General features: G+C 43.6%; 1 protein-coding gene across 5 annotated transcripts in view; it reads right to left on the bottom strand.

Annotated features, from left to right (window-relative positions):
- GAB1 (GRB2 associated binding protein 1) overlaps positions 1-13,575 on the bottom strand; it is a 1,599,067-nt gene that overhangs the window by 1,528,525 nt on the left and 56,967 nt on the right. The gene's annotated exons all lie outside the window — the stretch shown is intronic.

The raw sequence follows: 13,575 nt of genomic DNA on the forward strand, positions 1-13,575 counted from the left end.
TCTGTGAGTGTAAAGGTTGGATGGTATAAATTGATGTAAGGTCTACTGTGATTTGTTCATCTCTGATGAAGACTTGGATTCTATGTCAAACGTATTCTTTTGTGTTGCAGCGTTAAGGAAATAAAGTGCTTGTGTTTATCTAAGGAGTTTGGTTTTTGACCTTCATTTGGGCACTCGTGCAAGTCCTGTTTTTTGGTTTTCTAGTAGATGGCCTTCTGGCCTCCAAAATGACATCCTGCACCTCCTTGGAGAGCAGGGTCTGTTGTGATGCTAAGGAATCTTCCATGCGGCTAGATTGAGTGTTTTTAGCTGACTGTGAAGAGTTTTGAAGCTGTACTGAGTCAGGAGAAGAGGCATTAGAGGCAGGGTCCATGGTGGGGAATGCGTCAGGCTCCTCAGGAGTGGGTACCAGTGTTGTCTTGGCCAGACTGGAGCAATGAGAATCATCTTTGGTCTGTCTGCTCTGGTTTTCAATAGAACTTTGGGCAGCAGAGGAAGAGGTGGGAAGGCATATACTATCATTGATGTCCAACTGAAAGAGAGAGCGTCCACTCTCCAGGCCTTTGGATGAAAAATCCTTGAGCAGAATTTTGTCAATTGGTGATTTTTGTGGGAGGCAAAGAGATCTATGCCTGGCCTTCCCCATGCTTGGATTATCTCTGTAAAAACTTGAGGATGCAACTTCCATTCGTGTGGATCCGTCATATTTCTGCTTAGGTTGTCTGCCAGCGTGTTTTCCTTGCCTGGCAAGTACTATGCTTGTAGTTCGATTTGTAAGTCCATGGCCATGTTCCAAAGTGTCATGGCCATTCTGCATAGGGGGTATGAATGTGTACCTCCCTGTTTGTTTATGTACCACATTACTGTGGTGTTGTCCGCTCTTATCCATAGTTGACCTGGTTGCAGAAGGTCTTTGAAAGCTATAACAGCATTTATTACTGCTAGCATTTCCTTTTGATTGATGTGAAGGTGCTTTTCTTTTTGGGACCATTTGCCCTGAATGCACCAATCTGTCATGTGCACCCCCCAGGCGTAGTCCGAGGCGTCTGCTGTGATGACTTGATTTGCTTGAGGCTTGCTGAATGGGAGACCTGTGTTTGTTTGGCATGCTTGAGCCCACCACAGAAATTCCTTTTGAAGACATGGAATTAGTGGTATTATTGTTTCCAAACTGTGGCTGTGTTGAGACCATAGGTTTTTCAGGTACCATTGAAGTTTCCTCATATGCAGCTTTGCACATGGGATTAGTAAGATGCAAGATGCCATGAATCCCAGAGCCTGCAGGATTTTCCTTGCAGTCAGCCTGGTGCAATTTGCTAGTGTTCTGAAGTATTGAGTTAGTTGCCCCTGTTTCTCTGGCGTGAGGTAGGCCATCTGGGTGTTTGTGTCCAAGATGGCACCCAAGAAAATTATTTTCCGAGAGGGTATTAGCCTTGATTTCTTTTTGTTGACTGTGTATCCCAGAGAATTCAACAACATTATTACATAAGCCAGATGTTTCAGAAGAATGTGCTTGCTGTCCGCTTGGATCAGGCAGTCGTCCAAATAGGGGTATATTTGTATCCCTTGAAGTCTGCAGTAGGCAATTACTGATGCCAGGCATTTCGTGAATACTCTGGGCGCAGTAGATAAGCCAAAGGGCAATGCAGAGAATTGATAATAGGTTGAACCTGCAAGAAATCTGAGGTATCTTCTGCAATTTTGTCTGATTGGGACATGCAGGTATGCCTCCTTGAGGTCCAATGTTACCAGCCAAAACTCCTTGCCCAGCATGGGAAGAAGCTGCTGAAGAGTGAGCATCTTGAATTTTGGTACGAGTAGAAATGTGTTTAGGATGGATAGGTCCAAAATAGGTCTCCAATCTTTTCCCTTCCTTGGTACCAGGAATAGTCTGGAATAAAAACCTTGACCTTGTTCGTGCGTAGGTACCTTTTGAATAGCATTCATGTCTATGAGATCTGAAATTTGTCTTTGTGCCTCTGCCCTTTGATTGTGTGGCAGGTTTGGCATGCCTCTCATTTTTGGAAGGGTGTGAAAATGGAATCTGTAGCCTCTGTTTATAATGTCCAGGATCCATTTGTCTTTTGTGACAATATGCCAATTTTTTGAAAATAATGCCAGTTTTCCACCTAAGGGTGCTGCCATATGAGTCTTGCTTGGCATGCAAAGGGGAAAGTCATTGGGCTTGCTTTCTGAATGGTTGCGAATTATCCTCACCACCTCTTTGTGTAGGAGCTTGCCATTGTCTGCCTCTGTACGATCCTTGTGGTTGTCCTCTGCCCCTCGGGCGCCTGTATCTGCCTCTTTGGGGTCTGTCCGTGGCAGGAAAGGACCAGTTTTTGGAAGGCCAATTTCTACTAAAACGTGGGGGTTGAACCTGCAGAAATTCTTTCACAGTTTGCATTGATTTAGCTTTTTCCTCCATTTTTCGTAATACTTCCTCAGCATTTGCCCCAAATAGTACATCCTTTTGAAGGGGGGTGTCTAGTAATTTAGCTTTGACATGATCAGGCAAGGTTTGTTCCTTGAGCTAAGCATGCCTGCGTATGACTGAGCCTGTAACAGCAGCTCTACATGAGGCCTCTAGAGCATCAAAACTACATTGTAAGGTATGTTTAGCCACTTGTTCTGCACTATGCATCAAATCATGCAACTCCTTCAAGTCTGGTTCTTCAGGTTGTGACATTTTACTTTTCAATTGAGATAACAGAAACTGTTGGTATTTTAGCATATGAAACTGACAGTTTAAGGCCCTCATGGTTAAGGTAGCCGAGGTATATACCTTTTTCTCCCACCTTTCTAAGGATCTGGAATATCTCTCGGAAGGCAATGGATTTTTGGCAATGGAAGCCTTAACTCCCTTGGGTCCCTGTGATATGGTTTCTAGGTCAGCAGCATAGCTTTTGTAAAGAAATTGGTGAAAGTCAGGAACCCTGTAGTACCTGTCAGGCTTAACTGGAGCTGGAGGTAGAGAGTCCGGGTTAAGGCAGGCCTCCGAGTAAACATCATCTAGGATGTCCAAGACAGGAGGTATAGCCAGAGGCCTGTGCTGGGGTAACAAAAGAAATTCCCTGAGCCTTTTCTTGGAATCTGAATAATCCTGGCCTTCCCAGTGGAAGTGTTCCCTTAAGGTATGCAAAGTTTCCCCAAATGAGAAATCCTCAGGGGGGGATACAGAAGGAATAGACTCCTCTGCATCAGAGTCTTCAAAAGGGGAGTAAGCCTGTTCCTGATCATCAGAGTGTTCTGAAATAATGGATCCCTGATCAGAGGAGGGGGAATCTTCCTCCACTCTGGGCCTTTTGTCCGGAGGTGGCTGAGAACCTCTGATTAGAGTAATTAAATCCTCAGCCATTTTAAGCATCTGTCTCTTAGGCATGGGGCCTGGAGATGGGCCCTGTGTAACTGGTCTCTTAGGGTGCATGGTTGCTTTAGACTTGGTGAAAGCCTTGATGGAGAAAGAAGAGGAAGGTCTGAAGACACCTTGAGTGGAGGTGGACCTGTCCACATTCTGTGTTTCAATGCCAAGAGTGGCTTCGGTATCTGTAGTCGGGGTGTGGGCCGAGGAGCCTGCGACCTCGGGTACTGGAGACACCGCCAAAGATGTGTCGTCGGTAGTCAGGGGCTGCGTAGGCGCCTCACTGAGAACCGGACCACGTGTAGTCGGCTTTGGCGTGGTGTCGGTAGAGGCCGCAGACCTCGAGTGTCGGTCCTTGTCTTTGCGTTTTTTTAGACAAAACCGGTGTCGGAGTATCCGACGACATGGTATAGTTAAATGCTTTCCCCAAAAAATGCTGGGCGAACTCCGCCCGACGCTTAATAGTGCATTTGTTGAATGTAGCACAACAGTGACAGACTGAGTCGTCGTGGTCTGGGCCTAAACAAGGTATACAGAGGGAATGGAAATCCTTATGCGGGATTTGCTTCCCACAAGAAATACAATTATTAACTTTGTCTGACATCGGTCTGAGGCAAGAAAAGTTTCTAACGGGTACTTAGCTTTTAAGAAGACTTTGGTTTTCCAAATTTTTTGTAATCTCAGGAGCTGGCCGACCGGCACTTGCGAACTGTTTCTGCTTCGGGCACCGCGTGGCAAGAAAGACTTAAGAAAATGGCATCGGCTGGTTCTTTTATACCCCTGTCGCACTGACGTCAGAGAAGAAGTGACGACAACCGACGCCGGACCTAGACTTTGGAATTTGGCCGACCGTGGACCCGCCTGACGGCAGGAGAACCCATCTGTTATGATTGCAGCTGTATGCACGATGAACATCATGCTGGAGGGACAGATTCATAACCCGGAGATTGCCCATGCTCTGGAATAGACTTGCCATACATGTCAGGCAGAGCACCTCATTGGCCCTCTTCAAGAAGGATCTTGATAAGTGGATGCGAAATAGAAAGTTCACAATGGGGATCACTTCACTGGCTCTACTGGATAGAGGCACTAGGAACTAACGTCGGACAGCACAATGCCAGGGCACTTCTATGGGCTAGGCTTGTAAAGGCTCCAGGTCCATTAGCCTACTACACACCTATGAACATATATACACACATACACACACACACACACACACCTCTCTCTCTACATATATATATATATATATATATATATATATGTATATAAAATACATACACACATATATATATATATATATATATACATATATATATATATATATATATATATATATATATATATATATGTGTGTGTGTGTGTACACACACACACACACACACAATCTCCCAAACTTAAAAATTTTCACTTTCCTGTAATGTCCAAGTGCGCAGTCTAAACAAGTCCCATTAATTCTTCAAGCAGGCATCTCCTACAAAGCTGTCTGCTTCTCCAGATGACTTGCACAGACTCTGCAGAAGAGCTTAAACAGCAGAATATAGTCATTATCAGTAAAACTTCAAGTCATCTACAGCAAATCATGATAGTTGTTTATAATCTGACTGTCACCAACCACAAAAGTAAATTAAAAAAAAAAAGTAGTAATTTATAAAAAAAAAGCTGCACTAACCTCTTGTCCAACCTTCCATTATGACTGTGAGTTCCACAACTAAGAGGAATTGTGTAGAAAGTGATACACACATTTCATAAAACAGCATAACCACCCCCAAACAATTAAGCCAAGCCTGGTCTCTCCACAGGATCCCCACAGACAACATTTGACTTTACTACTTTCTGATGAATGCATGAATATATTACACTGGTTAACACATTCAGATAAATACATTCATTGAACTGAATAAAACCTTCTAAACATCTTGTCATTTAAACCTCTTATTCAATGAAATGAAAATCCATACCAAGCCAGAAACCAATGCACCGTCTGCATGCTTGATTTAATATATCTGTAAATTTTATAACTTGGTTTTCCCACCCACTCACCCTGTTCTTGTGGTGGTCTTATGTCTTGGTGGCTATGAGTTGCACGCCTCAGGTATAAAGTTGATATTGGACACCCCCCAGTCACATTACACCAGCTCATTCTACTGTTAACAGTGAGAACTTAGCAAAGGCCCAACCCTTTAGCTTCTGTATATTGAATCATCTCTTTATATTCTGCCTGTTCACTCTCTACTTAAAAAAAAAAAAAAAAGTTTCCTACCTGTCCTTGAATTAGTATAGGCCAGATACAATGCTCTTCAAATTTTCCCTTAGAACTAGCTGGTTTCTCAGTAGAAGCACTAAAATCTGAATCTCTGTGACTAGGACTTGCTCTAAAACCTGCTGGAAAATACTAGGAAGCCTTAAACTGATACAAGCACTCAATTTTCTTTGTTAATAAGGAGAAATTAATCGTAGGCACTAAACAGCCTATAATTGCAAAGTACCTTGCCAAGGTAAGGTACTTTACAAAAGAAACACTGAACCAGGCATGTCCAAGGGTCAGCTTCCAGTGATTTCTCCTGTTCACCTGGAGAATCTGGGCATACTGGGGCAATGCAGCAATTACCTCAAATACACAGACAACTCTTTCCCCCTACCACCCATCACTACAACCTGTGAGAGATGCACTTACATAGCCAAACTGGAAGCAAAGCTCTCTCCAGCCAAGATTGTGCTAGACAGTCAAGAGGAGAAGGTTAACACCTGCACTACACATCAAGCAACACATAGCCCTTCAAAACTCACGGCACCAACAGCCACACATAGTAACACTAAACCCACTTATGCGGAGGCCCTTAACATTAACCTGCCCATGCAACAAGGACCTTGGAAGCTGAAATGCAAACAAACACCAATCACAACCAAAGTGACACACAGCTCAACACACCAGTGTGGCACCAAACAGCAACTCCTAAGGCAAGACAACGTACCCAACACTTTAGTCATAGGTGACTCTATAGTCAGACACACCGACGTCCCACTCACCAAGCTGAACAAGGAAAAAATTACTCTCAGCTGCCTGCTGGCTGCCAGGATCTGCCACATAACACACGCACACAAGTCACTCCACAACAAGTACAAATAAGACTCTTGTCATTGTCCATGTTGGAGTGAATGACTTGAGACGTACCTCCCTGGACTACATGAAGAGAGACATGGAAGAGCTCTCAGATCATGCGGCCCAGGCAGGTATGACCCTAGCCCTGAGCAGTATCTTGCCTTCGCCCAGAATGATACCACAGTATAAGGACAAAATGATTGACTTCAACAATTGGCTAAATTTCTGGTGTTATTCAAAGGGGATCCAGTATCTGTCTGCCAGGGACGGCATGATCGACAAACCATGATGCTTCGCCAGAGATGGTCTGCACCTGTCACCCCTGGGATTCAGGTTACTGGCTAAAGATCTTGCCACCCCTATAGGGCCTTTTTTAGGCAAGGCTCAAAGGACAAAACCACCACCGTAACAGATGTAAGCATGCAAAATCTGAAGGTAATGCTACTCAATGCTAGAAGTCTAAACTTCAAAATGCACTCTCTCAAGGCACTCCTAAAAATGGAGAACATCGATATCTGTGCAGTAACTGAGACTTGGTTCAAGGCTCCAGAGAGCACCCCTGCAATACCAGGCTACAACTCTTACCACACTTTTCGGCTACCAAACCAGGACCGAAGCAATAAAGGTGGAGGAGTGTCCATATTCGCCAATCATATTAACACCTCCAGGCTAGTTGCCCAACACAATGCATCTGAAATTCTACAGGTGCAACTAACACTAGGCAAGACTGCAATGCAAATTGTAGCTTGCTACAGATCCCTCACCATGCCCCAAGATTCTCACTACACCTCTCTAAACATACTAGATAATATTAAGATACAACCAAACACCCTAACACTGGGTGATTTCAACTACCCTGCCATTAATTGGGAAAACGACTCGGGTATCAACACCTTTGCCCAACGGTTCTTGGAATTCATAAATTCCCAATGCCCTGGGCCAACTAATCCATAGTCCCACCAGGGGCTCAAATATCCTAGACCTGGTCATTACCAACATGGGAGATCGATGCTCCACACCAGTGGTCACCCCCTCGTTGGTCAGGTCTGTCCATAAGCTAATCACCCTTGATGTCCACATCCCACCCCCGGTAGGGAAACCTCCATAAAAAAACTTCTCCAAAGCCAACTTCATGCTGCTAAAGTCAGAAGTGACAAACTTCATGACACCCATGCAGATGGGAACTGGAAGTTCGACCGCTGAATCCTACACTAAGGCACTGTACGAGCACATCCACTCGTGCATGAATCATGCCATTCCAAACAGAACCAAGACGGTCTCCTCCAAAAAAAAGAACCCAATCTGGTGGTCCCCTGCCATAAGCAAACTATACAACAGAAGGAAGAAACTGTTGCAGAAAAGAGAAAAATCCCAGGATGCAAAAAAACTCCCTTACCAGCCTCAGTAATTAGTGGAGATCCCCCAAAATCCTCCAAAGCTAGTTACGAAAATAAAATTGCCAAAGCTTTCAAGGACAACTACAAGGCATTCTATAGTTAAGTCAAGAATCTAAATGGCAATGCACAGATCTGCTCTGAGCTACAAAAAAATGGCATTAAATATACTGATCCCAAGGATATTGCCAACATCCTGGCAGATCGATTCAGTGCCAACTTCACCACCCTCTCACCCCTTAAAGGGCCCATCTCAATACCAAAAGATTGCCAAATTCCGGTACTCAAGGCCACATAGGTAAAAAACGCACTCTCCAAAGCTAAGAATACAGCATCCATGGGACCAGATGACATCCCGGGCTGTGTACTACATGAACTACAAAATGAAGTGGCACCTCACCTAAGTGTCATGTTTAATCATAGCCTCACCTCAGGCTTCGTGCCCAATGAGTGGTGCACAGCTACAGTTATCTCACTCCACAAGAGGGGATCCACCTTGGATCCCGGGAACTATTGTCCCATCAGTCTGACGAGCCTGATCTGCAAAGCCATGGAACGCATTATCATGGAACTTATAAACAAAGACATTGGCAACCTTCAAACACTGGACCCCACCCAGTTTGGTTTCGTAAAGGGCCAATCTAGTCTCCTCAACCTGACTGACCTTCTTCGAATCAGTCTCCAGAGCCATGGACAAGGGTAAGGTGGTTCTGATGAAGTCCCTTCAGTAGGGAAGAAAGCGCTCAATCGGTGTGTGTGGTACAACAAAGTTTTTTGGATTTTACCAGTTGCTGTGAAGGTTTTTTCAGTGGTCCGCACAGCCTATCTGGACCTCGCCAAGGCCTTCAACACCATCCCCCACTCTGGAATCATAGATAAACTTACTAAGCTGGGCATTAATCCCTATTGTCATTCGATGGGTTGCCAACTGACTTACTGACAGAACCCACACTGTAAAAGTAGCCGACTCAAAATTCAGCTCCAGACAGGGTTTAGTCCTGGGACCACTCTTGTTTGGTATCTACTTCTCTGAAGTACAGGCCAGCACTAAGAGACTCTGGCTAACAAAGTTCGCAGATGACTGCAAACTGGTAGCCATTACTGAAACCTCAAATTATGTGGATATTCTACAAAAGGCCTTACAGAAACAGATGCTTGGTGCCAGAGCCATGGGCTCAAGCTCAATGCCAAGAAATGTATAGTTATCCCCTTTGGGAAAAACAGTGTACCCATGAATTACCACATAAGTGGCAGTACACTAAACACCGAAAGTGTGATAAGGGACTTAGGGACACAGGTGGACAGTGGTCTCACTTTCAATAGCCACATAGCCACAATAGTCAGGAAATCCTTCTATGTGGCACATCTCCTCACCAAGGGCTTTTCATCCAGAAAAAAGGAGGTCATTGTCCCACTGTACTCATCCCTCATTAGACCCATTACAGAGTACAACGCCCCATTTAGTATGTACCTCACAAGACATCTGCAACAACTGGAAAGGCCAAAGAAATACCTCACTAAAAGAATCACAGGCCTAAAGCAGATGCTCTATGCTGACCATCTAAAAAAAACTCCAGCTATACTCTGTTGCATATCGCTTACTCAGTGATCGCTGCTTAACATACAAGGCCATGTCAAACCCAGTGCTGTTGGACATGCTACACTTAAAGAAATCCTAATTCCTCAGAGCTACACGCTCCATGGATCTAAATCTGGTCATCACAATGAACAAAATATGCTGGAGGGATAGGTTCCTGACCCAGAGACTCCCCATACTCTGGAATAGACTGCCCATACATGTCAAGCTGAGCACTTCTTTGGCGCTCTTCAAAAGGAACCTTGACTATTGAATGGGAAATAGGAAATTCACCCCTGGGATCACATCAGTCGCCCTGCTAGACAGGGGACCAGGGAAGTAAATATTCTGGCAAGAAATAGCCAGGGAATTGATATGGCTAGGCTTGTATAGGCCCCTAGGGCCGATAGCCTAGTACCAACCTACAAACCTATTTAACACCTCATCAAGTTGAAAATGACCATTTTCTCCTCTGCTGGCACCCATTGTTTAATCCAGTATGTCCAAGATCAGAAACATTTAACAAAGCCAAGGATAGCTGTAGCATGTTTAGAATGATTAACATGCAAACCAACTGACTCAGGCTTCTCTTACCACAAACAGAGAATTCTGTGATTATTTGTATATACTTGAGGAACGTAGAAACTGTGAATTTTCAGTGGAGATTGATATCTGCAGAAAATTATAATAAAGCTACATATACAGTTTTGAGTGCCCTATTTATAGGCTTGTAACTCTCTTGGAACAGCTGTGAAAAAAAAAAATTATAATAGAAATCTGGAGAACTACAAATATCAGCTGCCCAGGAGGAGAGTTGTAGAAAACAGAGGTTGGCATGAGAGGAAACACATTTACTTTAATGATGCACTTCCCCCTGCAAGAACCAAAATCTCTAAACTTGCAAGCTGGGTTAGGATAACAGAAACCAAGATCTTAAGTTGACCTGAAACACAAAGGCAAAAAGTACATTAAAGTATTTTGACCGATATACTTTTTTGTAGTCGTCAGGTAAACATGTTATGGTCTTGAAATGCACTCACCAGTGCACATAACACATACTGTTTGTAAAAATACCATGCATATACCTTTTGTCCAAGTCTTTCTTGACGCACTGCAAAAGATCTCAGCCTTCAGTGCAGACAAGACAACACATACTCCTTCTCCACTCCCACATACTGCAACTTCATGCAGGTCACCAAAGAGTCACCAGGAAAGCATGCCCAAGCATGTTATGCCCACTAACTCTTCTTCCATACAAGGATGTGACTTAGTCATTTGTCATAGGCTCATAGGAGTTGCAAATCAATTGAGATGCAAGGACATTCCAGTTTTGCCAATACCCACTCTTAAGCCTTGCCTCCCTTTTCAAGCAGGGCCAGGCCATTCATAACAAGGATGAATTTATGAATACCCAACCAGTTATCATTTTTAAAGCAGACAGTGCGCCACGCTGTTTAACTTGGAGAGTTAATTTCTTCTAGAAAGGTGGGTAAGCACTGTGTTATAAGTCTATTCCTCCACCATGTGCATTTACTTGTTGGAGTGGATTTACATCTATGGTCCTAGTATTAGCTAGGCTATGGTTTATGGATGTATAAGAGTTTTTGGACTACTGGATACATTGTAACGAGCAAAGCCTCCATGCCGCACTTTAGTAACACATGATAAGCCTGCCCCTAACTCTAACCTGCATCTTAAACTTAAAAGAAAGCTGTTCCCATAACACTACCACTACAGAAGACAACTGGGACTCTCATCACACATGTGCATGTGAGCGTGCACACACACACACACACACACACACACACACACACACACACACACACACACACACATCTATCCCCAACACTAAACGCGCACAATCATACACACTTAATCCACCCCCTTACCTAATCTTTACTCTAACCCTAACCCACACACATTAGCAAACCGACACCATCATTAAATCCTTGTCTAACATTAACATGGTGACGTTAAGTCAATGTGACCCAACCAAAATTAGGCATGTGTCATGAGTGCTGACAAAGTGATGGGATGCTGAGGACAGTGCATAATACATATTTGTAGCTGCGAAAATAGTAATAACTTTAAAATCGAGCCAACTGCATTATGAGTGATCACATGACCCAGGGCCATTAGCATGTCTGTAGCATGCCTAATGCTATGCAGGTTCGCAAATGCATCAAACTGCCTTATAGCTACAACACAGACACAGCTGGGAGCCCATACAAAGCTACACAGCAAAGTGCCAAAATGGAGGGAGATTAAATGATATCACATTCAGTAGAACAGATGGAAAGAGTGATGTGGAGGTGGCAAAAAAGTGGATTTTTGGCGAGTGATTTTTATTTTTCCTAAAGGAAGATTTAAGGGAAGATAGCATGGGGATGTTTTGGGAAGGAAGAAGATTTTAGGGAAGGAAGCATGGACACAAATCAAACTTAGCACACAGACTGACAGAAGAGATATTGCCACATAAGGAGGGCAGCAATGGACAGATGCAGACTGACAGAGGTTGGAAGACTGGTGATGGGACGGCCTGAACGATAAATAAGTGATAGTAAGTGACACACAAGGGTAGAGAACAGAAGGATTTGGGATAGGGTGGTATAAGGAAAGCCCATTTGACTGACTCAGAAAGAAACTACCCATCAGTCAGTTATCTCAGTATCTGTCCTCATGGGCAAGGTCTTCCTCTGATGGCTAGACACAGCCAGCTACATGGTGTTCCAAGGAGCCAATGCAGACATTCAGGTTCTGCTTTACATTGTGCTCCTCGACCATTAAACCTAATTCCAGGGGATTCAGAAGAGCCTCTCCCATACCACTCATTGATAAGATACTACACCTCACAACAATGAAGTGGTGATGGAGGTCACCAACATGTCCTTTAGGTCACTTTCATGACATGAGCCTTATCCTGCAGAAAGACAAGCTTGAGGACTGACAAGGACACATAAATCATGTAGTGGTTAGTACAGAGCATGGGAGTCGCTGCTTCACCTCGATGTGCACCATGGGTAATCATGCAGAAAAAGAAAATAAAAGGAAAAATATAAGCAACAAAGTGACATGAAAAGTAATGGAAATATGAAAAAGGACACAGACGCAAATGGTCAGTCATACACGGTATAGTTTATAACAGCAGTAGATGAAATTCTGAAAAACAACCCCCCCCCAAAAAAAAAAGCAGTATAGTACAAAAACAATGTAAGTAAATGCATTTTACAGCACTTCAGTTGTATGTACTACAATTTATTAAACTATTAAAACAACTGCAGGAGAGCAAAACCAAATGACACAGAAGTAATGGATATAGTAAACAAAACCAAAACACAGAAATACAGTTGTTTATTGTTGGTTCACTGATTTGTTTATAAAATGCTAGCAATAGACCACACTGAACCTACCATATGGAAAACGTGACTTGCATCTTCCTGCAGGCAATACCATTTTGCTCTACCTCTCAAAGAACTGGTAAACCTAAAATATAGACAGAGTATGGTAGCCATTTCAATTGCTGGGACCCACTAGATCGAGTCCGGAAACATGGAGGCTGAATGGCTGAAAGAATTAATTTACATAAACTAATACTACTGCTATTATTCCTTTTTCTCTGAGGTATGGCAATCTCGGAGTTGGTATATACAAGTTCAGGAGGGTGTAAGGCCCCAGCCCACATGGGGTTTGCTGCAAGAAGAAGTTTAAAGAAAACAGCAATTTTTGAGATATGCTCTTCTCTTGTGTTTTTGCTCATTTTTGGTGGGTGGGTGGGGGGGCCTTTACGACACTCTGCATTTCCAGTACCGACATTATAGTAGGGATCCACAGCATAGTCCTGAATGAGAGGCAATTACACCTGGTTTCTAGATACACTGCACAGTGACAGTGCAAAAACAGACTCCTTACTATGATGGCTCTACTCTAACTTCTTACTACTGATTGAGAAGGCCTTGCCTCTTCAGGTCACTTTACTTACTGCAGCACTGCTTGTCAGATGGAGGTACCAGAGGAACCACAGACTATCCTGGCAAACTTATGGCAGGTTTGTACTTTATAAAGGGGCACTTGTACCCCTCCACAACATACTCCTGGGGACACCTATGCGTTAGCTTAGCAGATACAAAAAGATCCTGCACTTCCTACT

This window comes from Protopterus annectens, chromosome 2.part1, assembly GCF_019279795.1.
Source record: "Protopterus annectens isolate FY-2018-M chromosome 2.part1, PAN1.0, whole genome shotgun sequence".
NCBI lineage: Eukaryota > Metazoa > Chordata > Ceratodontiformes > Protopteridae > Protopterus > Protopterus annectens.